The sequence below is a fragment of the Oryctolagus cuniculus genome, chromosome 19 (assembly GCF_964237555.1).
Source record: "Oryctolagus cuniculus chromosome 19, mOryCun1.1, whole genome shotgun sequence".
NCBI classification, from domain to species: domain Eukaryota; kingdom Metazoa; phylum Chordata; class Mammalia; order Lagomorpha; family Leporidae; genus Oryctolagus; species Oryctolagus cuniculus.
The window spans coordinates 65,965,528-65,992,768 of record NC_091450.1 but is presented as its reverse complement, the minus strand read 5'-3'; the positions used below and the strand labels follow the sequence as shown (position 1 = coordinate 65,992,768).

General features: G+C 47.8%; 1 pseudogene; it reads right to left on the bottom strand.

The window, feature by feature from the left end:
* Nucleotides 1-27,241, bottom strand: part of LOC108175751 (type 2 phosphatidylinositol 4,5-bisphosphate 4-phosphatase pseudogene) — a 79,382-nt pseudogene that overhangs the window by 25,187 nt on the left and 26,954 nt on the right.

Below are 27,241 nucleotides of genomic sequence, written 5' to 3'. Positions count from 1 at the left end.
GATAAATAAATAAATCTTAAAGGAAAGGCGGTTTTCACCGCATTCTGAGAGTAAGCAAGTTTGAAGAGGAAGAGAACAGAACAGAGAGCACTGAGGCGGGATGGTGGGTGTGGCGGGATGGTGGGTGTGGCGGGGTGGGCTCAGTGTCCAGCTGGGTGGCTTTTGAAAAAACGTTAGTAAAGTTAAAACTTCAGGGGTCAGCCACGCAGTCAGTCTGTGAATGTGGAATTCACTGCAAATGCCCGGGAAGTCTCTCAGGATGCACGTTCCAGTAGGAAAAAAGACCAAAAGTGCCTGTAAACGGTCTGAAGTGATATCTGCTGTGTGTTCATGACACCGTAAAAGAAACGGTGGGTGGGTGTCGGGCTCCGCTTTGGCTCAGCTCCTTGGGATGCCGGATTCCCTACATCAGAGTGAAAGTCCAGGCTCCGTTTCAGATTCCAGTTTCTTGCTGAAGCAGGAGGCAGCCGGTGACAGGTCAAGTCGTTGAGTCCCAGTCCCCCAAGTGGGATGGATGGGAGTTCCTGGGTGCCAGCTTCAGCCGAACCCAGCCCCAGCTGTTGTGGCCTCAATGGCTAGGACCAGGCCAGGCTGAAGCCTAGAGCCAGGAGTTGTTTTTTCCAGGTCTCCCATGTGTGTAGGCACCTAAGGACTTGGGGTCATCTTCATCTGCTTTCCCAAGAGCATTAGCCGGAAGCTGGATCAAAAGTGGAGCATCTGGGATTCGAACTGCTGCCCATAGGGATGCTATTGTCACAGGCAGCACCTTAACCTGTTATACCACAACACCGGCCTCTGCTATTTTCCAAAAGTATCCAGGATCTGATCATTGCTCATCACTGCCATGATCCTGGTCAGAACCGAGGTCAGCACCCACTTAAATGTTGCTACAGGTTGACCTCCCTCCAGCTACCCAAATCTGCCTGCAATCTCTTCCCAACTCAGCAGCCAGAGGATCCTTTTTTTTTTTTTAAAGATTTATTTATTTGAAAGTTACAGAGAAAGAGGAAGGAACAGGAAGAGAGAGCTGGTTCACTCCCCAAATGGCCACAACAGCCAGCACTGGGCTAGGCCAAAGCCAGGAGCCCAGAGCCTCCTCCAGGTCTCCCACACAGCTGCAGGAGCCTAAGTATTTGGGCCATCCTCCACGGCTTTCCCAGGCACATTAGCAGGGAGCTGGACCAGAAGTAGAGCAGCCGGGTCTTGAACTGGCACCCATAATGGGATGCCAGCATTGCAGGCAGAGGCTTAACCTGCTATGCCACAACGCCAGCCCTCAAATAATTTTTTACTTTATAAAGAAGAAAGGTTTATTTAGCTCACAGTCCTGGGAGGTTCAAAGACCTGGTGCTAGGGCCAGTGTTGTGGCGGAGTGGGTACAGCCACCGCCTGCAAAGCCAACATCCTATATGGGTGCCAGTTCATGTCCTGGCTGCTCCACTGCTAATGGCCTGGGAAAAGCAATAGAAGATGGCCCAAGTGCTTGAGTCCCTGCCACCCATGTGGGAAACCTGGATGAAGCTCCTGGCTTCTGACTTAGGCCTGGCAGAGCCCTGGCCATTGCAGCCATCTGGGTGGGGAGTGAACCAGTGGGTGGAAGATCTCTTTCTCTCTGTCTCTGCAACTCTTTCAAAATAAATAAATCTTAAAAAAAAAAAAAAAAAGATACAGCACCAGCTCAGCTTAGCTTTGCTGAGGGCCTCACAGCTGGTGGCATCCCAGTGGTGTGAGCATGTAGGGGATCAACTACACAGTAGATTAGGAAGCCACGGGGCACTGAGGTCCTCTTCCAGGGCAGCACGCCCAATGACTTAAGGACCTCCCACTGCCCGCACTGGCACGCAGCATCTCCACTCTGAGGACCCTGCTTCCAAAGCAGGAGCCCGTGGAGGACACACTGCATGCAAACCAGAGCATGCTGAGCGACTGCCTGAGAGCAGAGCTGGGGAAGCACGCTGGGTCCTCCTGCGCCCTTCAGCTCCCCTTGTGTTGGCTTCATCTGCTATCTGGCCGTCTCCGTGCAGCACAGCAGCTCCCGGCCCACGTTCTCTTCTTGCTCCTCCTGCTCACAGAGAGAAAGCTCATTTTCTGATCATTCTGAAAACAGCCACAGGGTTGAATTCTACTGACCATTGTTGACCAGCCTTTTTTTTTTTTTTTTTTTTTTTTTTTTTTGACAGGCAGAGTGGACAGTGAGAGAGAGAGACAGAGAGAAAGGTCTTCCCTTTTTCTGTTGGTTCACCCCGCAATGGCCGGCGCACCGCGCTGATCCGAAGCCAGGAACCAGGTGCTTCTTCTGGTCTCTCATGGGGTGCAGGGCCCAAGACTTGGGCCATCCTCCACTGCACTCCCGGGCCACAGCAGAGAGCTGGCCTGGAAGAGGGGCAACCGGGACAGAATCCGGTGCCCCGACCGGAACTAGAACCCGGTGTGCCGGCGCCGCTAGGTGGAGGGTTAGCCTAGTGAGCCACGGCGCCGGCCTCTTACCAACTTTTAATGTACTCTATGTATCCGGGAGATTCATTAGTGATTGTCTCCTCTGCCATATTTACTTGACCTGCATGCAGTGAGCGCCAGGACCTTCCACAGCTCCCAGGTGGTCTACTGCACAGCTGTGGTTGAGGATGCCATTCTGCAGCAATCAGCCCACTCCGAATTCTAGGATGGCACCTGGCTGCCCAACAGAAAGACTGTGTTTCCCAACTTCACTTGCAGCCAGATCAGGCTACATGTTTGCAGGACCTTCCCTAAGAGCTGGAACCCTCTTCTTTTTTTCTCCCTCCTTGATGCTGCCTCGGATGCAGAAGCTGCCCTCTTGGACGTGGTCACTCAGGGTGGAGACACAGCAGACAGGAGGAGCTTGAATCTCTGAAATCAAAGAGGAGCATCCAACAACCAGACCTAGGGCCTGCATGTTGAAGAGAAAAGAAATAAACTACTGTGGCATAGGAGGTTAAGCCTCCACCTGCAGCGCCGGCATCCCATATAGGCACTGGTTCAAATCCCAGCTGCTCCACTTCCGATCCAACTTCCTGCTAACACGCCTAGGAAAGCAATGGAAGATGGCCCAAGTCTTTGGGCCCCTGCACCCATGTAAGAGACCCAGAAGAAGTTCCTGGCTCCTGGCTTCAGACTGGCCCAAATCTGGCTTTTGCAGCCATTTGGGGAGTGAACCAGGGGATGGAAGACCTCCCTCCCTCCCCCACCCCCGTCTCTCTCTCTCTTGCTCTCCCTCCTTCCCTCTCTAACTCTGCCTTTCAAATAAATAAACAAATCTTTAAATTCTTTACTTCACTTCTTTATTCCCTAGTATTTAGATTTTTAAAACTATTTCATGGCGGCCGGCGCCGCGGCTCACTAGGCTAATCCTCTGCCTAGCGGCGCCGGCACACCGGGTTCTAGTCCCAGTCGGGGCGCCAGATTCTGTCGCGGTTGCCCCCCTTCCAGGCCAGCCCTCTGCTGTGGCCAGGGAGTGCAGTGGAGGATGGCCCAGGTGCTTGGGCCCTGCACCCCATGGGAGACCAGGAAAAGCACCTGGCTCCTGCCATCGGATCAGCGCGGTGCGCCGGCCGCAGCGCGCGGGCCGCGGCGGCCATTGGAGGGTGAACCAACGGCAAAGGAAGACCTTTCTCTCTGTCTCTCTCTCTCACTGTCCACTCTGCCTGTCCAAAAAAAAAAAAAAAAAAAACTATTTCATGGCAAACCCTGTCTGTACTGTCCTCCTCACCTCTCACTCTCAGCTTTGTTTCCTTTGCTCACCCTTAGCCTCAGCTAAGATACCATCTAGTCCTCTGATAGCAGGGAGCCCTTGGACATACTTCAGACCCACCCTTCTCCTCTACAATGTTTGTCACAGTGTGGATGACTTCTAACGTCTCCCCATTGTATGACAAGCTTGCTCATCACTGTATCTTCAGCACCTATTATGGGCTGGCACAGAGCAAATGCTCAATTAACATTTGTTGGAAGAGGTAAGGGAATGAGCATGCAAAGGTGCAAGGCAGATCTTGTGAAAATATTTGAGGAGTCTGGCACTGCGGCGTAGTGGGTAAAACCACTGTGTATAGTGTCAGCATCCCATATGGGCGCTAGTTCAAATCCCGGCTGCTCCACTTCCAATCCAGCTCTCTGCTATGGCCTGGTAAAGCAGCAGCAGAAGTCCTTGGGACCCTGCACCTGCATGGGAGACCCGGAAGAAGCTCCTGCTTCCTGGCTTTGGATCAGCATAGCTCCATCCATTGCAGCCAAGTGGAGAGTGAACCAGCAGATGGAAGAGCTCTCTCTCTCTTTCTCTCTCTCTCTCTCTGCCTCTCTAACTCTGCTTTTTGAATAAATAATCTTAAAAAAAATTTTGCACCGGAGACAAGTTTTGGCTAACATGTCTGAATTTATTCACAACCACGTATGCTTTTTAAAGGGCAGGGAGAAGGGGCATAACTAACTCAGGGGAACACTAACTATAGGACAGAACTGGCACTGGTGCCAATATGCCTCTCCAATCAGCTTGGAGGTAGCTTTCCAGGTGGGCCTGGACCACACCTGGGAGCAGTTTACCTGATTGGCAGAAGGTGGGGGGGTGAGAAGAAATGTGCCTGTGCTCAGGCTAACATCTGGCATTGCCCACAATCCCCACCTGTTCCCTACAGTACACTGGCTTCCTTTCATTTTGACTGCCTGTTCGACCCATTGAGATAGATGTTTGCTCCCAGCAGGTGCATGGGAGGGAAGTGCTTTTAGGAGAGGGATTTATGATTAGAGTTCTGGAAATATGAATAGATTCAGCATTGCTGCGAATGCGGTTTTGGGCATTCATGGAGGGTGGGAATTTGTTCCATGTAAGGCGCCCTGGAAGCAAAGACAGACTGGGAAACTGAAAGACATGTTCCCTGTTGAACAACATCTGTCTGCAGACAGCTCAGCTGGGTCCACTGTCTCCTGTCTGGTTTCTCAAACACAAACTGCCCAGATGGAATCTGAAGTCAAATCTGCCGTAGATCAACATTGACTCAGCAGCCTGCCGTGTTGCGAGGCCTCACGCCAGGAGCTGTGCAGGACACAAAGTGGAAGGGAAAGCTGGACTCCAGCAACTGCTGGGAGAAAGGAGAGGGCCCCTTGGGGACAGCCAGCCGGCGCCTTGGCAGTGCTTTGTGGGAGGGCTGGAGCTTGATGAGGTCTCCTCAATACGGAATGTGGGCTACAGAGCACAAGGGTACTTCCAATCGTGTTTGGGAAAAGTGGAATTGAAAGGTAAGCTTGGAGCCGGCACCGCGGCTCAAAAGGCTAATCCTCCGCCTGTGGCGCCAGTATACTGGGTTCTCGTCCCTGTCGGGGTGCCAGATTCTGTCCCGGTTGCTCCTCTTCCAGGCCAGCTCTCTGCTGTGGCTTGGGAGTGCAGTGGAGGATGGCCCAAGTGCTTGGGCCCTACACTCGCATGGCAGACCAGGAGAGGTACCTGGCTCCTGGCTCCTGGCTCCTGGCTTCAGCACTGGCCATGGCGGCCATTTTGGGGGTAAACCAATGGAAGGAAGACCTTTCTCTCTGACTCTCTCTCTGTCTATAATTCTACCTGTCAAATAAATAATAAAAAATAAAAAAATTGGTTACTTTTCACCTGTCATTTTAAATTTGTAAGTACTTTATCTTCCAGAGCCATCTCCCTTTTGCTTTAGGTTGCTTTTTGTCACTTTCAGCTCTACCCTGAAGGACTTTGCAGTCCCGGAAGAAATCCTGGTATGGCAACATGTTCACATGTAGAGACGTGGCCAATAGCTCAAAAACGATCAAATAATACTGCGCAAATCAATTGCTACAGGAAACTCTCTGGGAGAGTGAGAGAAAGCCTCACAGACAAGCTTACACTTCAGGTGAGTCTTGAAAGGTGAGGAAGCATCCTAAGACTGCAGGGAGGGAGGAGGGAGGTAAAAAGAACAGAGGGATGGGGGTTGGAGAGGGTTGGAGTGAGTTACCCAAGCAGGCAAACAGCCTCGGGGAGGCCTAGACAATTGAGACCATGCACTCTGCTGAACGAATGGGGAACAAAGGATGGCTGGAATGCTTTGGACTGCAGTAATGATAACCACAATCACTTAGAACACAGTATTTCCTTAATCCCATGAGAAACAAAGGTAGGTGTCAGGATTATTCTCATTTTATAGATGAAATGATTAAGATACAAGGATAATTTGTTCAAGTTCACATGGATATTAAGACCAAGTCCAGTTTAGGGTCTGGTCCAACTTTAAAGCTTACTTAGTTTATCAGGACCATAGACTGCTTCTCTTAGGCATTTAAGAAGCTAGAACACGGGGTCGGTAGTGTGGTATAGCAGGTAAAGCCACCACCTGCATGCTAGCATCCCATATGGGCACTGGTTCGAGTCCCAGCTGCTCCACTTCCAATCCAGCTCCCTGCTGTGGCCTGGGTGTTAGGAAACTGGCGCAGTTGTAGCCAGGTGGCCAAATGGCCCAGCTACCTGAGCCAGGCTCCACCCCCATCCTAATGGGATTGGCTGCTCCTGCTTCCCTGCCTGCCCTCAGGCAAAGTTTTAAAAGGGCCTGTTCCTGAACACGTGCTCTCTCTTGGCCCCTTCTCTCCTGCTCTCTCTCAGTTCCTCTCTCTAGCCTCCCCCTCTGGTCTCTTGGCTCTGCTCTCCTCTTTGCTCTATCTTCTCTACTTGCTAGCTCCTCTCCTCTCTGTTTCTCTCTCTTATACTTTCTCTCTTTTTTCCTTCGCCGCCCTTTCACTCCGGTCTGTAGGGTGTCCCCCAATAAACCCTTTCCCTTACTCCAGTTTCCGGTGTGCTTTGCAACGGCTAACATTAAGATATAACACTGGGAAAGCAGTGGAGGATGGCCCAAGTCCTTGGGCCCCTGCACCTATGTGGAAGACCTGAAAGAAGCTCCTGACTCCTGGCTTCGGATTGGCCCAGCTCTGGCCGTTGCAGCCATTTGGGGAGTGAACTAGCAGATGGAAGATCTCTGCTCTCTCTCTGTCTGTAACTCTGTCTCTCAAGTAAATAAATAAATCTTTAGAAGAAGAAGCAGCAGCCAGCAGCAGCAACAGCTAGAACAGGCCAGCGCTGTGGCAGAGGGTTAAAGCCTTGGCCTACAGCAACAGCATCCCATATGGGAACCAGTTCAAGTGGCTGCTCCTCTTCTGATCCAGCTCCCTGCTAATGTGCCTGAGAAAGCAGTGGAAGACGGCCCAAGTGTTAGGAAACTGGAGCAGTTGGCCACATGGCCCAACTACCTGAGCCAGGCTCCACCCCCATCCTAATGGGATTGGCTACTCCTGCTTCCCTGCCCACCCTCAGGCAAAGTTTTAAAAGGGCCTGTTCCTGAACACGTGCTCTCTTGGCCCTTCTCTCCTGCTCTCTCTCTCGGTTCCTCTCTCCAGCCTCCTCCTCTGCTCTCTTGGCTCTGCTCTCCTCTCTCCTCTTCTCTGCTCTCTCTTCTCTCCTTGCTAGCTCTTCTCCTCTCTGTCTCTCTCTCACAGTCTCCCCCTTTTTCCTTCGCCGCCCCTTCACTCCGGTCTGTAGGTTGTTCCCCAATAAACCCATTCCCTTACTCCGGTGTCCAGTGTGCTTTGCGACAGCTAACATTAAGATATAACACCAAGTGCTTGGGCCCCTGCACCCAGGTGGGAGACCTGGAAGAAGCTCCTGGATCCTGGCTTCTGATTGGCTCAGCTCTGGCTGTTGCACCATTTGGGGAGTGAACCAGCGGATGGAAGACCTTTCTCTCTGCCTCTCCCTCTCTCTATAACTCTGTCTTTCAAATAAAGAAAATAAATCTTTTTGAAAAAAGAAAAAGAAGCTAGGACAACCCACATCTCTCTCTATTCACACACTTCTGACCAAATATGGGAGGAGGTTTCCACATCAACTGATGCACCAATTCTTCAGATACCAATTGGGTATCTCATCATGCAACTCTGACACTACTTGGAGTTAGTGCAGACCCCACAGGCTAAGAGCTCAATCCCCCAAGAGTGTTTCCATTAAAATCTGTTTATATATTTATTATTTGAAAAGTGGAGAGAGAGAGAGAGCCCTTCCATTGCTGGTTCACTGCCCAAATGCCCACAACAGTTGGGGCTGGGCTGAACTGAAGCCAGGAACCAGGAAGTCATTGCAGGTCTCTCATAGGGAGACAGGGACCCAAGTACTTGAGCCATCACCTGCTGTCTCCCAAGGTGCACATTAGCAGGATATTAGAATTTGAAACAGACCAACACTCGAATCCAGGCACTCTGAAATGAGGTGTGAGTGTCCCAAGTGGCGTCTTAACCTCTGCACCAAGTGTCAGCCCCACCAGCTATATCCATTTTCGGAACATGTACCGGAGCTGTCGCTGTGGCATAGCAGAGAAAGCTGCTGCCTGCAGTGCTGGCATCCCATACAGACACCAGTTTGAGTCCTGGCTGCTCCACTTCTGATCCAGCTCTCTGCTACGGCCTGGGAAAGCACTGGAGGATGATCCAAGTCCTTGGGCCCCTGTACCCACGTGGGAGATCCTTAGGAAGTTCCAGGCTCCTGGCTTCGGATTGGCACAGCTCCTGCCATCGTAGCCATTTGGGGAGTGAACCAGCGAATGGAAGACCTCTCTCTCTCTCTCTCTCTACCTCTCTCTGTAACTCCACCTTTCAAAAAATAAATAAATCTTTAAAAATAATAAAGAAACACGTACTTTTGATCAACCCATTGTAAATCAGGGGTTCCCACAACCCAACTCTTGGGCTTGATTAATTTCCCAGAACAGCTCGTAGAACTCAGGAAAGCAGCTGACTTACTGTTACTGGTTTACTGTCAAGGATCCAACTCATAAACAGCCAAATGGAAGAGATGCAGAGGGCCAAGTATGTGGAAAGGAGCAGAGCTTCCATGCCCTCTTGGGAGATGCCACCCTCCTAGCAACCAGGAAGCTCTCCCAGCCTTGTCATTCAGGGTTTTAAGGAGGTGTGATGGATAAAAATCATTGACCATGAGTGAGTAAGTCAATCTCCAGTCCTTCCACCCTTCTGGGGGTCTGGGAGTAGGGCTGAAGACTCTGACATGGTGTAACGAGGCAGATAGTTAAGCTTAGGTGAGCTGGCATTCTTAGAACCCTGCAATGTAATCCTAACTCTCTGACTGTCAATTTGATACACCTGTCTTCCCAAGGTGCACCAGTCTCATCCAAGACCAGAGCAAATGCTCAGACCCCACCCCATCTGTATATCTAAGGTACCACCCCCTACCTCATAGTAAGAGAAGAGCCAGGGATTGGGGTGGGGTGGGGGTGGGAGTGGGGGTGGGGAGGGGAGGGAGGTCCCTCTTTATCACAGACCAGTTTCAGAAGCTGGAGATAGCACTCTCATTTTCTGTCTCTCTCATGGGCAACCCTCTGGGTAGGCAGTTGGCCACACTCTGTGCATACATGTGTGTCTATTACCCCTCAGTTAAGTAAATTCTGCTCCTGTTTGTGCATGTTACCAACCACCCCTTAGAACTTTTATCTCTGTGTGAGACAAGAACCTGGATTGGAAAACAATGTGCTCCTTGCCCACATCAGCTCTGTTCCTCTCATCATAGTTGGCTCCTCTGGCAGCCAGTCCCCATCCTGAAGCCAGCTAGGGCCTTTCAGTCACCAGTCATCTCACTGACATCCAAAACTCCACTCTTACCACTCTGTAGAAGCTGGAGGTCTTAAGACACTCTTGGTCAGGAACCTGGGACTAAGGCCAAATTGAGAAGTTTCTGTACTGCAAAAGAAACAGTCAGGAAAGTGAATAGGCAACTGACAGAATCAGAGAAATTATTTGCAAATTATGCAACTGATAAAGGATTAATAACCAGAATCTACAAAGAGGTCAAGAAACTCCAACCACAAAACAAACAACCCACTTAAGAGATGGGCTGGGGCCAGCGCCGTGGCGGAGTAGGTTAATCCTCCGCCTGTGGCGCCAGCATCCCATATGGGTGTCGGTTCTAGTCCCGGTTGCTCCTCTTCCAGTCCAGCTCTCTGCTGTGGCCTGGGAAAGCAGTAGAAGATGGCCCAAGTCCTTGGGCCCCTGTACCCACGTGGGAGACCAGGAAGAAGCATCTGGCTCCTGGCTTCGGATCACTGCAGCTCCGCCCATTGGGGCCATTTGGGGAGTGAACCAACAGAAGGAAGACCTTTCTCTCTTTCTCTCTCACTGTCTGTATCTCTACCTCTCAAATAAATAAATAAAAATCTTAAAAAAAAAAAAGAGAGATGGGTCAAGGACCTAAACAAACATTTTTCAAGAGAGAAAATCCGGGGCCGATGCTGTGGCGCAGCGGGTTAATGCTCTGGCCTAAAGCGCCAGCATCCCATATGGGTGCCGGTTCGAGACCTGGCTGCTCTACTTCCAATTCAGCTCTCTGCTGTGGCCTGGGAAAGCAGTAGAAGATGGCCCACGTCCTTGGGCCCTTGCACCCATGTGGGAGACCCGGAAGAAGTTCCTGGCTCCTGGCTTCAGATCAGCGCAGCTCCGGCTGTTGTGGCCAATTGGGGAGTGAACCATTGGATGGAAGACCTCCCTCTCTCTCTGCCTCTTCTCTCTCTGTGTAACTCTGACTTTCAAATAAATAAATACATCTTTAAAAAAAAAAAAAAGAGGAAATCCAAATGACCAACAAGACACATGAAAAAATGTTCAGGATCACTAGCCATCAAAGCCACTAACAAACCAAAACTACAATGAGGTTTCACCTCACCCTGGTTAGAATGGCTTACATACAGAAATCAACGAACAACGGATGCTGGTAAGATGTGGGGAAAATGGAACACTAACCCACTGTTGGTGGGAATGCAAACTGGTAAAGCCACTATGGAAGACAGTTTGGAGAGTCCTCAGAAACCTGAATATAGCCCTACCACATGACCCAGCCATCCCACTACTTGGAATTTACCCAAATGGAATTAAATGGGAAAAAAAAAAAGCTGTTTGCACCTCAATGTTTATTGCAGCTCAATTCACAATAGCTAAGGCATGGAATCAGCCTAAATTGCCATCAACAGAAGACTGGATAAAGAAATTATGGGATATGTACTCTATGGAATACCACACAGCAGTAAAAAAAATGAAATCTGGTCATTTGCAACAAAATGGAGGAATCTGGAAAACATTATGCTGAGTGAAATAAGCCAGTCCCAAAGGGACAAATATCATATGTTCTCCCTGATCAGTGACAACTAACTGAGCACCTAAAAGGAAACCTGTAAAAGTGAGACGGACACTATGAGAAGCAATGTCTTGATCAGCCCTTGTCCTGACTGCCAAGGAACAGCTTACTATTTTATTCTTTTAGGATTTTCTTTTCCTACTTAATACCATTGGTTGAACTCTTTACTTAACACACAATTATTCTTAGGTATTGAAGTCCAATTGAAAATTGATCCCTGTTAAAAATAAGAGTGGGAATAAGAGAGGGAGGAGATGTACAATTCAGCACACATTCCCTCAGACTTACCCCTAACGGTAAAGCTAAAAACTTGCCATGGGACTCCAAATCCCATTAAGTTGGCAGGTACCAGTGCCATCTTGCTAAAAGTTAAAGTGATTGGTTTCAGTTCATAGCTGATCATAAAGATAGGATTAAGTGTCAAAAGGAACACATAAATAAGACCAAGTGTCTGCTAATAATAATAGATATAATTAAAAAGGAGCAAATGATCCAACATGGGAAGCAGGCCACACAGCAGACTCATAGAAATAGAATGACAGATGTCCTAAACAGCACTCTGGCCTCAGAATCAACCCTTAAGGCATTCGGATCTGGCTAAAAAGTACATGAGAGCATTTCAGGCATGGAAAGCCAAGACTCTGTGGCAAAAAATGACCTACATGAAGGATCTCTATGAGTGAGATCCCCATGGAAAGAAGGGGCCATCGAAGAAGGAGTTACCCTTCTCTGAAGGGAGGAGAGAACTTCCACTTTGACCATGGCCTTGTCTAAATATGATCAGAGTTTGTAGACTCAAGAGGCTTCCATAGCCTTGGCAGCTCATGACAAGAGCCTCAGGTGATTACTGATGTCATAAATAAGAGTGTCAATTGTTAAATCAACAACAGGAGTCACTGTGCACTTGCTCCTCATGTAGGATCTCTGTCCTTACCGAGTTGAACTATGAGAATTAATGGTAAAGTTTGTCTTCAAACAGTACTTTATACAGAAAGAAGAGAAGGAAGGGAGGAGAGGATTTGAGAGGAAGGAAGCCTGTTAGATAATTCCCATTTACTAAGATTTTAATAATTGTCATGCACCAGACTTGGTGATTTCGATTACAGTTACCCAGATGATAATGGTAGAATTGAAGAGACAACATCCAGATATTCTTTTAAGGTAGAGTCAAGAAGGTTTGCTTCATGATTGCCTTGATGTGGATGGTAAAAACAGAGGTGGTCTTAATGAGAAAAAAAAAAGTAATCTGGCATGGGGTGCGTGTAATGCATCCAGCTGGGGAGCTGCTGTCATGGGGGTGCATTGCAGCTGCTGTGCACATGAGATGGAGGACATCTGGTAACATGTTGCATGCAGAAACAAAGACATGGATTTGGAAGCAGATAGGGGGCAAGCAGTTGAAGTTATGTCAGGAGGTGATAATGTTTAAAAAAAGATGATGAGCCCAGAGCTCTGAGTCTGAGAAGGGTCACCTTCAAAGGATGGGCCCAGTAGGAGACGCTAGGGAGTGCCCGTCCCTCTGCCCAGCATGCAGGAGCCTGGGCCTGGAACAGGGCTACACTGTGAGATTGCAGGAGTCTGCGGGCAGCCCAGGGGGACCAGGCTCACCTAGCATGGCACTACAGGGGCAGCTGATGAAACAGTTTCTTGGAAGAAATCAAAGTTAAGTTGCAGCAGAAAAAGGAGCAAAATTCAATAAAAATCAGCAGCGGGGATGAATAATTCAGAAACAGGCGAAAAGCTTTGGTGTTAACAACTGTGGTTAAAAACAAAAATTACACATATGGTGTCGGCATCGTGGTGCAGCAAGTTAAGCCGCAACCTGCAGCGCCCATCTGGGCACCAGGAGAGTCCTGGCTGCTCTGCTTCTGATCCAGCTCCCTACTAATGGGCTGGGCTTGGGCCCATGCCACCCATGCAGGAGACCTGGATGAAGCTCCTGGCTCCTGGCTTCAGCCTGGCCCAGCCCTGCTGTTATTGTGATCATATGGGAGTGAACCAGCAGATGAAACATTCTCTCTCTCTCTCACTGCCATTCAAATAAATAAATCTATCTTTAAAAATTACATATATTAAATGTACGATGTAATGTAGTGCTCCCCTTAACCTTTATAAAGGATAGGCTTCAGCAATGTTAAGTATATTCACAAGGTTTGTAAACAGATCCCTAGAAACATCTCTGCAAAACTGAAACTCTGCATCCGTTAAACATTAACTCCTCTCCCCTCTCCCAGTCCTTGGAAGCCACCTTTGTACTTTAAGTTTCTGTGATTTTGACAAATGTAGGTAGTCCACATGACTAGAATCATGCAATGTTTGTTACTCTCTGAGTGTTTTTGCTTCATCTAACATAATGCCCACGAGGTTTGTCACTACTGGAACATGTGAAAAAATTTCCTTCTTTTTCAAGGTTGCATAATACTCCACTGTCCGATTATACCACATTTTGTTTATTGCTTTGTCTATGTGTGGACAGAGTTACACAGAGAGAGAAGGACAGGCAGAGAAAGACAGAAGTCCTCCTGGGCCGGCGCCGTGGCTCACTTGGCTAATCCTCCACCTGTGGCGCCGGAATCCCATATGGGTGCTGGGTTCTAGTCCCAGTTGCTCCTCTTCCAGTCCAGCTCTCTGCTGTGGCCCGGGAGGGCAGTGGAGGATGGCCCAAGTGATTGGGCCCCTGCACCCGCATGGGAGACCAGGAGGAAGGTACCTGGCTCCTGGCTTCAGATCGGCGTGGCCCCAGCCGTGGCGGCCATTTAGGGGGTGAACCAGCGGAAGGAAGACTTTTCTCTCTGTCTCTCTCTCCTCACTGCCTAACTCTATCTGTCAAATAAATAAATTTTAAAAAAGAGAGAGAGAGAAGTCTCCATCCACTGGTTCACTTCCCAGTTGGCCACAATGGCTGAAGCTGTGCCAATCCAAAGCCAGGAGCCAGGAGCTTCTTCCGGGTCTCCCACATGGGTGCAGGGGCCCAAGGACTTGAGCCATCTTCTACTGCTTTCCCAGGCCATAGCAGAGAGCTGGATCTGAAGTGGAGCAGCCGGAATTCGAACTGGCACCCACATGAGATGTCGGCACTGCAGGCAGTGGCTTTACCCACTATGCCACAGCACTGGCCCCATGAATATTTATGTTGTTTCTACCTCTTCACCATGGTTAATAATGTCATGATGAACATGGCCGTTCAGATATTTTTTTCAAGATCTTGCTTTGAATTCTTTTGGATGTATACCCAGAAGTGGGATTTCTGGGTCATGTGGTTAATTCTATTTTAACTTTTTTGAAGAATTTCCATATTGTTTTCATAATGGCCACATCATTTCACATTCCCACTAACAGAGCACAAAGTTTCCAATTTCTCTGTATCCTCACCAACACTTATTACTTACACTATTACTGCTCTTTTGATGCTGGCCAGCCTAAGGACAGTGGGGCCATGTCTCACAGGGGTTTAGGTGAGCATTTCTCTTGTAATTAACGACACCAAGCATCTTTTCCTATGCTTTCCTTGCTAGGCCACTGGGACGCAAATACCTAGCTTCACACCTGGCCTACTGAGCCCCAATTAAGAATGAAGCTGAGGGGGCCAGCACTGTGGCGTAGAGGGTAAAGCTGCTGCCTGCAGTCCCGGCATCCCATATGGGCGCTGGTTCAAGACCCAGCTGCTCCACTTCCCATCTAGCTCTCTGTTGTGGCCTGGGAAAGCAGTACAACATGGCCTGGGTCCTTGGACCCCTGTACCTACATGGGAGACCTGGGGAAGTTTCTAGCTCTTGGCTTCGGATTGGTGCAGCTCTGGCCCTTGCGGCCTATTGGGCAGTGAACCAAAGGATGGAAGACCTCTCTCTGTCTCTCTCTCTCTGCCTCTCCTTCTCTCTGTGTGTAACTCTGACTTTCAAATAAATAAATCTTAAAAAAAAAAAAAGAATAAAGCTGAGAATGTCATGGTGGAATTTTTTGACCTAAGATTCTGGCTCTTACCTCTCCTGCCCGCCCAGGACACCCCAAGCTGATAAGAGCTTGCATTGTAAATTGTCGGCTTTTATAAACACCTGTCAAGCCCGGTCAGATCCGCCTTATCATGGCCACATGTGAGTCTCTGCATGTGTGCCCCAGCCCCTTTCCCAGTCATCTGTCACCTGGGGGCTAAACTTCTTTCCAAACTCCACTCCCCCACTTGTCACCCAAGCGTGATTTTTACTGCTTTTACTGTGCTGTCTTTTCCACAGTGAAGTCTTTTTGGTCCTGATCGGCTGTCCTGGTGCCTTTTCCTGAACTTAACATTGACCGTTTCTACATGTTCTGTGGAGAACTGTCTATTCAAATTCTTTCTCCATTTTTAAATTAGTTGATTCTTATTGGGTTGTAAGAATTCCTTTTATATTCTGGACATTAATATGTCTTCTCAGACATATGATTTGCAAATATCTTCTTCTAATCTCGGCTTGCCTTGTTAGTCTGTTGACTACTTCCTTGATGCACACAAGTTTTTATGTTTTCTCTAATCCATTTGCTTTTCTTGGCTGTGCTTTTTGGTGTCGTGTCCAAGAAATCACTGCCAATTTCAATGTCATGGAGCTTTCCTCCTGTTTCCTTCTAGAGCTGTATGGTTTTAGTTAATACACTCTGAACTTTAACCTACTTTGAGTTAAGTTTTGTGAACGGCTTAAGGTAAGAGTCCAATTTCATCCTTTTGCATGATGGATATCCAGTTTTCCTAACATGATTTGTTGAGACTATCTTAACTCCTTCAATATTCTTGGCAACCTTGTCAAAGATTGATCATATTTACAACAGTTTATTCTCTCTATTCTGTTCCATTGTGCATACGTCTGTCTTTCTGCAAGTACTAAATTGCCCTGATTACTACTGCTATGCTGTATGCTTTGAATCTGGAAATGTGAATCCTCCAGGTCAGTTTTCCCCCCAAGATTGCCTATTCCTAACATCTTGACAATCCATAATAATTTTAGGATGAACTTCCCTATTACTTCCCCAAGAAGTCATTGGACTATTTTTTTTTTTTAAGATCTTTTATCCATTTGAAAGTCAGAGTTACACAGAGAGAGATAAAGAGAGGTAGAGAGAGAGGTCCTCCATCCACTGGTTCACACCTCAGATGGCCGCAATGGCTGGAGCTGTGCCGATTGAAAGCCAGGAGCCAGGAGCTTCTTCCGAGTCTCCCACATGGGTGCAGGGGCCCAAGGACTTGAGCCATCTTCTATTGCTTTTCCTGGGCCATAGCAAAGAGCTGTACAGGAAGTGGAGCAGCCAGGTCTCAAACCTGTGCCCATATGGGATACCAGCACTGCAGGCGGCAGCCTTACCTGCTACGCCACAGCGCAGGCCCCAACTGTTTTCAAAATATGATCATTTTGGGGCCGGTGCCGTGGCTCACTTGGTTAATCCTCCGCCTGCAGTGCCAGCATTCCATGTGAGTGCCAGGTTCTAGTCCCAGTTGCTCCTCTTCTAGTCCAGCTCTCTGCTGTGGCCCGGGAAGGCAGTGGAGGATGGCCCAAGAGCTTGGGCCCCTGCACCTGCCTGGGAGACCAGGAAGAAGCACCTGGCTCCTGGATTCAGATCGGCACAGCGCCGGCCATAGCAGCCACTGGGAAGTGAACCAAGGGAAGGAAGACTTTCTCTCTGTCTCTCTCTCTCACTGTCTATAACTCTACCTGTCAAATAAAAAAATAATGATCATTTTGGACATTATGTAAATGCTAGCAATAATAAATCTTCCAATTCAGGAACATGGGATGTCTTTCCATGTACTGCATCTTCTTTGCCTTTTTTTTTTTTTAAGCAACATTTTATAGTTCTTGGTGTACAAGTCTTTTGCCTCCTTAGTTAAGTTCATTCCTAAATATTTTATTCTTTCTGGTGACGCCTTGCATGAGATTATTTTCTTACTTTTCCTGTCTGAATTAGTCATTGTTGATGTATAGAAATACAACTGATTTTTGTGTGTTGGTTTTGTTCCCTGAAACTTAGCCAAAACTGTTTATTTTCTTTTATAGATTGTGTGTGTGTTTGTGTGAGAGAGGTATCATTAGGGTTTTCTATAAAAAAGCTTATGTCATCTGTGAACAAAGATAATTTTACTCTCCTTCCTTCATAATTTGAATGTCTTTTATTTCTCTTGTCTAATCACTCTAGCTAGGATTTCTAGAGTTTGTTGAACAAGTAGCAAGAGGGGCAGGTATTGGTGTGCAACAGTTAAGACATTGCTTGGGGCCGGCGCCGTGGTTCACTTGGTTAATCCTCCGCCGGTGGCACCGGCATCCCATATGGGCATCGAGTTCTTCCAGGTCTCCCACATAAATGCAGGGGCCCAAGGATTTGGGCCAAAGTCTGTTGCTTTCCCAGGAGTATTAGCAGAGAGCTGGATTGGAAGTGGAGCAGCCAAGACTTTAACCAGCACCCATATGGGATACTGACACTGCAGGCCAGGGCTTTAACCCACTGTGCCATAACACTGGCCACCCACTTCTTCTATCGTCAGTCTGATAATGCATACTATCTCTCAAAAGGGCTGAAGCATGGCTTTTTATATGCATCATTGGTCACAGGTTTATGTGCAATATTTATGTTTTGTCCATTTGTTTTTATTGAAAACTCCTTTTATTCAATAAGCTATTTAATAGATGTGTTCTCCTCCAAAGGATAAGATTCTGAAATCATTGATATGTTCCATTGTTGAATATTTCATAATTTAAGAATATTTGATTTTTACAGTTAAATTGTTTTGGGCTTATTTTTAGCTTTTAGAATTTCTTCATTTAACATTCATCTTTATTTCTTAAAATCTTGACGGCATTAAAGATACATCTGTAGGTATAGATGTGGCTATAACCTTAAATTTTTATATTTATTAATATTTTAATAACCAATAATGACAATTTTATCTCCCTTTAAGTACAGTAATTATAAAGAATATTTTTATTTTATAATTTCTAAAGAAATTTTTTCTGTAAACTTTTGTGGACAAAAAATTTGACCAGTGAATTTTTCACATTTGAAACTGATCCCTCATTTTCTTTGAAGAGTTTATTTTTATTTATTTGAGTGCCAGAGACAGACAGGATGAGACAGAAAGAGAATTCTTCCATCTGCTGGTTCACTCCTTGATTGGCCCCAACAGCCAGAGCTGGGCCAAGCTGAAACCAGGAGCCTGGAACTCCATCCAGTCACACACGGTGGCAGGGGCCCAAGTACATGGGCCATGTTCTGCAGTCTCCTCAGGGAGCTGGATGGGAAGTGGAGCAGCTGGGACTCAGAGCATGGGCTCTGATATGAGATGGTGGCATCGCAAGCAGCAGCTTAACCTGCAGTAGCACAATGCAAGCCCCTGAAATTGTTTTTTTGTTTTTGTTTTTTTGTTTTTATTTTTATTTTTTTTAATTTTTTTATTTTTTGACAGGCAGAGTGGACAGTGAGAGAGAGAGACACAGAGAGAAAGGTCTTCCTTTGCCGTTGGTTCACCCTCCAATGGCCGCCGCGGCTGGCGCGCTGCAGCCGGCGTACCGCGCTGATCCGATGGCAGGAGCCAGGAGCCAGGTGCTTTTCCTGGTCTCCCATGGGGTGCAGGGCCCAAGCACCTGGGCCATCCTCCACTGCACTCCCTGACCACAGCAGAGAGCTGGCCTGGAAGAGGGACAACTGGGACAGAATCCGGCGCCCCAACCGGGACTAGAACCCGGTGTGCCGGCTCTGCTAGGCAGAGGATTAGCCTAGTGAGCCGCGGCGCCGGCCTGAAATTGTTTTTTTTAATTATATATCAATGAAAAAGTATGTTCTTTCTTTGTAGGTTATAAATTTTTAAGCAAATATTAATTAATTTTTTTTAAAGATTTGTAATTTGTTTACTTGAGAGGTAGAGTTACAGTCAAAGATCTTCCAGCCATTGGTTCACTCCCTAGATGGCTTCAAGGGCTGAAGCTGGGCTGATCAGAAGCCAGGAGTAATCTATCTTTCAAATAAATAAAATAAATATTTAAAAACAAGCGAACAAACAAATGGGGCTGGCGCTGTGGCACAGTGGGTTAAAGCCCTGGCCTGAAGCACCGGCATCTCATATGGGCACTGGTTCTAGTCCTGACTGCTCCTCTTCTGATCCAGCTCTCTGCTATGGCTTGGGATAGCAGTAGAAGATGGCCCTTGGGCCCCTGCACCCACATGGGAGACCCGGAAGAAGCTCCTGGCTCCTGGTTTGGATTCACACAGCTCCGGCTGTTGTGACCATCTGGGGAGTGAACCAGCGGGTAGAAGACCTTTCTCTCTGTCTCTACCTCTCTCTGTAGCTCTATCTTTCAAATAAATAAAATAAATCTTTAAAAATAAAAAAAAATAAGCCTGGAGTCAGGAGCTTCTTCCAGGTCTCCCATGTGGGTACAGGGGCCCAAGGACCTGGGCCATCTTCCACTGTTATCCCAGGCCCTAGCAGAAAGCTAGATCGGAAGTGGAGGAGCTGGGGACTCAAACCAGTGACCATATGGGATGCCGGCACTACAGGCAGAGGCTTTACCCGCTATGCCACAGTGCCAGCTCCTTCATTATCTTTTTTAAAACCACATTTCTGGGGCTGGTGCTGTGGCACAGCGGATTGAAGCCCTGGCCTGAAGTGCAGGTATCCCATGTGGGCGCTGGTTCTGGTCCCAGCTGCTCCTCTTCTGATCTAACTCTCTGCTATGGCCTAGGAAAGCAGTGGAAGGTGGCCCAAGTCTTTGGACCCCTGCACCCATGTGGGAGACACGGAGGAAGCTCCGGGCTCCTGGCTTGGGATCAGCGCAGCTCTGGCCGTCGTGGCCAACTGGGGAGTGAATCAGCGGATAGAAGACCTCTCTCTCTGTCTCTACCTCTGTCTGTAACTCTGTCTTTCGAATAAATAGAATAAATCTTTAAAAAAAATAAAACCAAGTTTCTGCTTTTATTTACAGTCTACTAATTCTCTTCCACTGACTAATTTTTTTTCTAACCAATGGTTGTGTGAGTTGAATTCTTCCTCCAACATTGAATTCATGTTTTTGTTAAAAAAAATAAATTTCACATTGATAAAAATACAATCAGGGGCCGGCCCTTGGAGTAGCAGGTAAAGCCACCACCTGCAGTGCTGGCATCCTATATGAACGCTGGTTCGAGTCCCGGCTGCTCCACATCCCATCCAGCTCTCTGCTATGGCTTTGGAAAGCAGTAGGAGGTGGCCCAAGTCCTGGGTCCCGGCACCCATGTGGGAGACCCAGAAAAAGCTCCTGGCTCCTGGCTTCAGATCACCACAGCTCTGGCCATTGTGGCCATCTGGGAAGTCAACCAGTGGATGGAAGATCTTTCTCTCTCTCTCTCTGCCTCTGCCTCTCTGTAACTTTGCCTTTCAAATGAACAAATAAATCTTTAAAAAAAATACAATCAGGGGCCAGCACTGTGGTGCAGCAGGTTAATGCCTTGGCCTGAAGCACCGACATCCCATATGGGCACTGGTTCTAGTCCCAGCTGCTCCTCTTCCTATCCAGCTCTCTGATATGGCCTGTGATAGCAGTGGAAGATGGCCCTGCACCCGTATGGGAGACCCAGAGGAAGCTCCTGGCTCCTGATCGGCGCAGCTCCCACTGTTGTGGCCATCTGGGGAGTGAACCAATGGATGGAAGATCTCTCTATTTCTCCCTCTCTGTCTGTAACTCTACCTCTCAAGTAAATTATTACCTCTCAAGTAAATAAATTACAAATCTTTAAAAAAATAAATTAGTATTTGCTTCAAAATTTATAACCTACAAAGAAATAACATACTTTTTTCATGTGATATATAAATAATATGAAGTAAATAATAATTTTTAAAAAATAATGAAGCCTTAAATTGCTGTGGAAGGAGTGGAAAGAGGAAGATAGAGGGGCCAACAATGCATTGCAATAGGCCAGCCTCCGCCTGCGGTGTTGGCAACCCACATAGGCACCGGTTCATGTTCTGGGTACTCCTCTTCCAATCCAGCTCTCTGCTTAGGGCCTGGGAAAGCAGTGGAGGAATAGCCCAAGTGCTTGGGGCCTTTACCCACATGGGAGACCCGAAAGAAGCTCCTGACTCCTGGCTTCGGATCAGCCCAGCTCCAGCCCTTGCAGCCATTTGGGGAGTGAACCAGTAGATGTAAGACCTTTACCTGTCTCTCCATCTCTCTGTCTATAACTCTACCTCTCAAATTAATAAATAAAATATTAAAAAAGAGGAAGACAGAAAAAAAGACAATTTAACAAGGATTTCTAATTTTTTGCAAAGTGTTTTGAATTATCCTTGTCATAGTACTTTTAATGTTTCCTACATGCTTTCATGGTAAATAATTTCTGCATTTACCTCTTTTATTTTTTTTTAAATAATTCAGGGGGCCGGTGCTGTGGCACAACTGGGTAAGCTGATGTTTCCAATATCAGGGTGACAGTTCAAGTCCTGACTGCTCTGCTTCCTAACCAGCCCCCTGTTACTGAGCCTGGGAAAACAGCAGAAGATGGTACACGTACCTGACCCCCTGTCACCTACATGGGAGACCTGGATGAAGTTACAGGCTCCTGGCTTCAGCATGGCCTAGCCAGGCACTTGGGGAGTGAACCAGCACATGGGTCATGGGGACAGTTGCTAACCATGTTCCAAGCCTTCCCATAAAGGAATCTTCCCTACACTCATCAGCAAGTCCTGTCTCTTGCTGGCAGACAGAGCAATTTTATTGGTATTGTATGCCTGAGACTGGGCAAAGGAAACATGTCTCGATTCAGCCCACCTGTGCACTGCTGCAGTTCCCCGTAATCCACTCATTTCATGGATGGAGGTGCCCATCTTAAATAAGCACATGGGACTATCTACTTGTTAAGCTGAGTCACTTCCCAAACCTGAAAGGGAGCTCGTTAATGCTGAGCTACCAGGAGGGACTCCTTTGATCCATCCCACCTTCCATAGTAATTGCTTTTAACCTCATTACCGTCTGATTTATTCATCCAATTTCTTAATAACCATGTTGACTAATAACTTTGATGCACCCCTCATATTGGCATTCCTGAAACAGGTCACATTTCCATCACCCTTCTGCTTGACCATGCGGCCAGACCACTGGCCACTGCCAAACATAAGGGCTTTTACCATTGTTCGATTCTTCAGCATGCAATTCAGCCCACTGAACTGATGTGTTTGTTACTGTCCTCTGTCAGAGTGGCATCCTTCCAAACAGGATGTAGTCTGCTCACTTTGAAGCACACAAAGCAGCTGAGAATGGTTTACAGGCACTGTCCCACTGTCAGTAGAACGGTGTGCAACTCCAGAGTCAGTCTCCAGGGGAAAGAGGCCCCTTCACATTCCCTTCTTACATTCCCTGTGTAACATGATTCTGTACAAATCATTTCCTTGTTATGGAACTGTCCTGGGTCCTGACCTTCACATGAGGGCATCTCCCAAGACATTGCGGCTCTTTCACATTTTAAGATCATTTTATGTTCTTCAGTCGTAGGGGTAGCCTCAGTTAATGTCCTAGAACAGGTAGTAAATGCACCTCAAGCGGAAACTCTCTAGTTCAATGTCCTTTTAGTGGCCATAAACCCCGGTGTTGTCACTACAGAGGGCCATCCAACAAATAAATTGTCTATACCAGCACTCTCCTTCTATTCTACATTGTATGGCTTAGGCAATCTTATTGGTACCCAGTTAGCATGCCCAGCTAATATTGCTCAAATGGAATATTTATGCACCGTCTGCTCTACAATGCTAGGTAGGGGAAACATTCCCCAGTTAGAAGCAAGGTGCCTCCTCATAACACAATGAGGTAAAAGATGCAACCACTAAACATAAAGTACATTCAGACATACCAGCTCTCTTATACATGCTTTTTAAAGATGTATTTTATTTATCTGAAGGTAAGAGTTACAGAGAAAGAGAGAGAAAGAGAGAGAGAGAGACTTACATTTTCCATCATATATCTTCCTGGATGCAATGGTCAGGACCGGGCAAGGTGAAAGCCAGATTCATCTGGGTCTCCCACATGTGTATAGGGGCCCAGGGACTTGGGCCATCTTCTGCTGCTTTCTCAAGCACAGTAATGGGGGGCTGGGTGGGATGTGGAGCAGCCGGGACTCAAACTGGTGCCTATATAGGATGCCAGAGTTGCAGGCAGTGGCTTAATCTGTTTTGCCACAATGCCAGCCCCATATTCTAGCTTTCATTATCTCATCAACTCTTACATTTTGATATTCAACTTCCAGGATCTCCCCTACCAACCCCCTCAACCCTCACCATTTTACCCTGTTCTGGGCAAAGACTTTGGGTAATTTTTTTTAAAGATTTATTTATTTATTTGAAAGAGTTACAGAGAGAGAGAGAAAGGTCTTCCATCCGCTGATTCACTCCCCAGTTGGCCACAACAGCCAGAGCTGCGCCTATCTGAAGCCAGGAGCCAAGAGCTTCTTCTAGCACTATCAGGGTAGTTCAAATACATAGATCTTTTAAAAAGGTAAGATTTCAGCCGCTTCATACAGGCATTTCACTTGTCACAGGCAGAGTCAGGCATATCCCCTACTCACGATAAACTCATTTTACAGTGTCTTTTATTTAGTCCACCACGTGGGTGCAGGGGCCCAAGGTCTTGGGTCATCTTCTATTGCTTTCCCAGGCCATAGCAGAGAGTTGGATCAGAAGTTGAGCAGCCGGGACTCAAACTGGCACCCACATGGGATGCAAGCACTGCAGGCAGCAGCTTTACCCAGTACACCACAGCACCGGCCCCAGGCTTTGGGTTCTGAGCAGGTGGTTAAGCTAAGAGACTCTGGCCCTTCTGTCAATCTTTAATTGGTTCATCTGCCTGGCTATTGCCCCGGGAAATTTCAGATCAGTTTTATCATTATAATCTTAGTCTTCTTTCAAATTTCTCTAAAATGGCATAAGGCAAGAAACTTGTTTGGATTTGAGCTGAATAATGCTGGGGTACTCAAACTGTACTCAAAGATTGACCACCCAGTCTTTGATAGTGCCGAATTTTTTTAAGGATTTATTTATTGATTTGAGAGGCAGAGTTACAGACAGAGGGAGAAAGAGAGAGAGGTCTTCCATCCACTGGTTCACTTCCCAGATGGCCACAATGGCCAGAGCTGTGCTGATCTGAAGCCAGGAGCCAAGAGCTTCCTCTGGGATTGCCACGTTGGGACAGGGGCCCAAGGACTTGGGCCATCTTCCATTGCTTTCTCAGGCTATAGCAGAGAGCTGGTTTAGAAATGGAGCAGCCAGGACTCGAACCGGCATCCACATGGGATGCTAACACTACCCTGATGATGCTGTATTAAAACCTTTGTCTTCAGGGCCAGCATTGCAGCATGGCATAGTGGGTTAAGCAGACACCTACGATATCAGCAACCCATGTAAGTGCTGGTTGGAGAACTGGCTGCTCCACTTCCAATTCAGCTCCCTGCTAATGCACCTGAGAAAGCATCAGCAGATGGCCCAAGTACTCAGGCCCCTGCACCCATATGGGATACCCAGATGAAGCTCCTAGCCCCTGGTTTCAGTGTGGTCCAGCCCTAGACATTGCAGCCATTTAGGGGGTGAACCAGCAACTGAAAATCTTTCGATCTCTCCCGCCCCACACTGGAACTCTGCCTTTTGTTTTAATCCCATCAGTGCCCACCTTGTTCATCTCATTTCATAATAACCATCTAAAGATTTCCATCCTTCTGGGATGAATCCTTTTTGTTTTCCTTCTTAGTTTCCCTGTTATCAATGTTTTATTCATTTTTTCCTTTTTTTAAGATTTATTTTATTTATTTGAAAGAGCTATAAGGCCGGCGCCGCGGCTCACTAGGCTAATCCTCCGCCTAGCGGCGCCGGCACACCGGGTTCTAGTCCCGGTCGGGGCGCCGGATTCTTTCCCGGTTGCCCCTCTTCCAGGCCAGCCCTCTGCTGTGGCCAGGGAGTGCAGTGGAGGATGGCCCAGGTGCTTGGGCCCTGCACCCCATGGGAGACCAGGAAAAGCACCTGGATCCTGGCTCCTGCCATCGGATCAGCGCGGTGCGCCGGCCGCAGCGCGCCGGCCGCGGCGGCCATTGGAGGGTGAACCAACGGCAAAAGGAAGACCTTTCTCTCTGTCTCTCTCTCTCACTGTCCACTCTGCCTGTCAAAAAAAAAAAAAAAAAAAAGAAAGAGCTACAGACAGAGGTAGAGACGGAGAGAGAGGTCTTCCATCCTCTGGTACACTCCCCAGATGGCCGCAATGGCCAGAGCTGCGCCGATCCGAAGCCAGGAGCCAGGAGCCTCCATCGGGTCTCCCACATGGGTACAGGGGCCCAAGGACTTGGGCCATCTTCCACTGCTATCCCAGGCCACAGCAGAGAGCTGGATCGGAAGAGGAGCAGCCAGGACTAGAACCGGCGCCCATATGGGATGCTGGAGCTTCAGTTCAGGGCATTAACCCACGGTGCCACAGCGCCGGCCCCTTCATTTTTCTTATTTCTTATTAATAATTCAAAAATTCCCACTCTCCAGGGATGAGTTCTATGACTCGCCCCTTTGCCTTTTTCTATTTTCTTTTTAATTAACATAATGATTTTATTTGTATGTATAAGATCCATGTTGAGTAGCCAGTGCTGTGGTGTAGCAGGTTAAGCCTCCGCCTGTGATGCCAGCATCCCATATCAGCACCGGTTCTAGTCCCAGCTGTTCACTTCCAATCCAGCTCTCTGCTATGGCCTGGGAAAGCAGTAGAAGATACCCCAAGGTCTTGGGCCCCTGCACCCACGTGGGAGACCTGGCAGAAGTTCTTGGCTCCTAGCTTCAGATTGGCAATGCTCTGGCCGTTGCAGCCATTTGGGGGAGTGAACCAGCAGATGGAAGACTCTCTCTCTCTGCCTCTGCCTCTGCCTCTCTGTAACTCTGCCTTTCAAATAGATCTTTTAAAAACGTAAGATTTCAGCCGCTTCATACAGGGCATTTCACTTGTCACAGGCGGAGTCGGGCATACCCCCTACTCACAATAAACTCATTTTACAGTGTCTTTTATTCAGTCCACCAGCCGGAAGGTTTCTTCTGGAATAATCTCCTGTGTGTATCTGCATCACATAGAGTGACCTATAATTTTTTTCACGGTGAGCTGTGGGTTTGGCATCAACCCATACATGCCTTTCCTCTCTGTAGCATTCATAAACCAAGACATTGCCCCTAAATTAGACACTCTCACAACTCATTTTAGTAAATATTTGTCACGAGGCTGATGATAAAGAGCTACACATGGGCCAGTGCTGTGGCTCACTAGGCTAATCCTCCACCTGTGGCACCAGCACCCCGGGTTCTAGTCCCGGTTGGGGCGCCGGATTCTGTCCCGGTTGCTCCTTTTCCAGTCCAGCTCTCTGCTGTGGCCCAGGAGTGCAGTGGAGAACGGCCCAAGTCCTTGGGCCCTGCACCCGCATGGGAGACCAGGAGGAAGCACCTGGCTCCTGGCTTCGGATCAGTGCAGTGCACCTGCCGCAGCAGCCATTTGGGGGGTGAACCAACGGAAGGAAGACCTTTCTCTCTGTCTCTCTCTCACACTAACTCTGCCTGTCAAAAAAAAAAAAAAAAAAAGAGCTACACATTAAATTATTCCTTCACATTATACCCTCCAGTTTCCATAGTTTCTTGGTGTACTAGTCAATTTTGTTTCTATAATGTGATACTCGAGGCTGGGTACTTTATAAAGAAAAGAGATCTACTAGGCTCACAGTTGTAAAGGTTCAGGGCATGCCAACAACATCCACTGAGCGCTGGTGGAGGCCTTGGAGCAGACGGCACCTTGCAAGAGGAATGAAGGAGAGGGATCAGGTGGAGAGACAGGGAGCCAGAGCACAGAGGAGCTAGGCTTGGTCTTCAGTCACTGCACTCTCAAGAACTAACTCAGAGGCCCATGAGAAGCACCTCAATCCTATCTGAGAGCAGCATCTCAAGAGACCTCTCTCTAGGCCCCACCTCTCAGAAGTCCTGCCACCTAACATTGCCACACCGGGGACCCAGCTTCCAATACATGAACCCTTGGGTGACAAACTGTACTCCATACTCACTCTTTTTTAAAA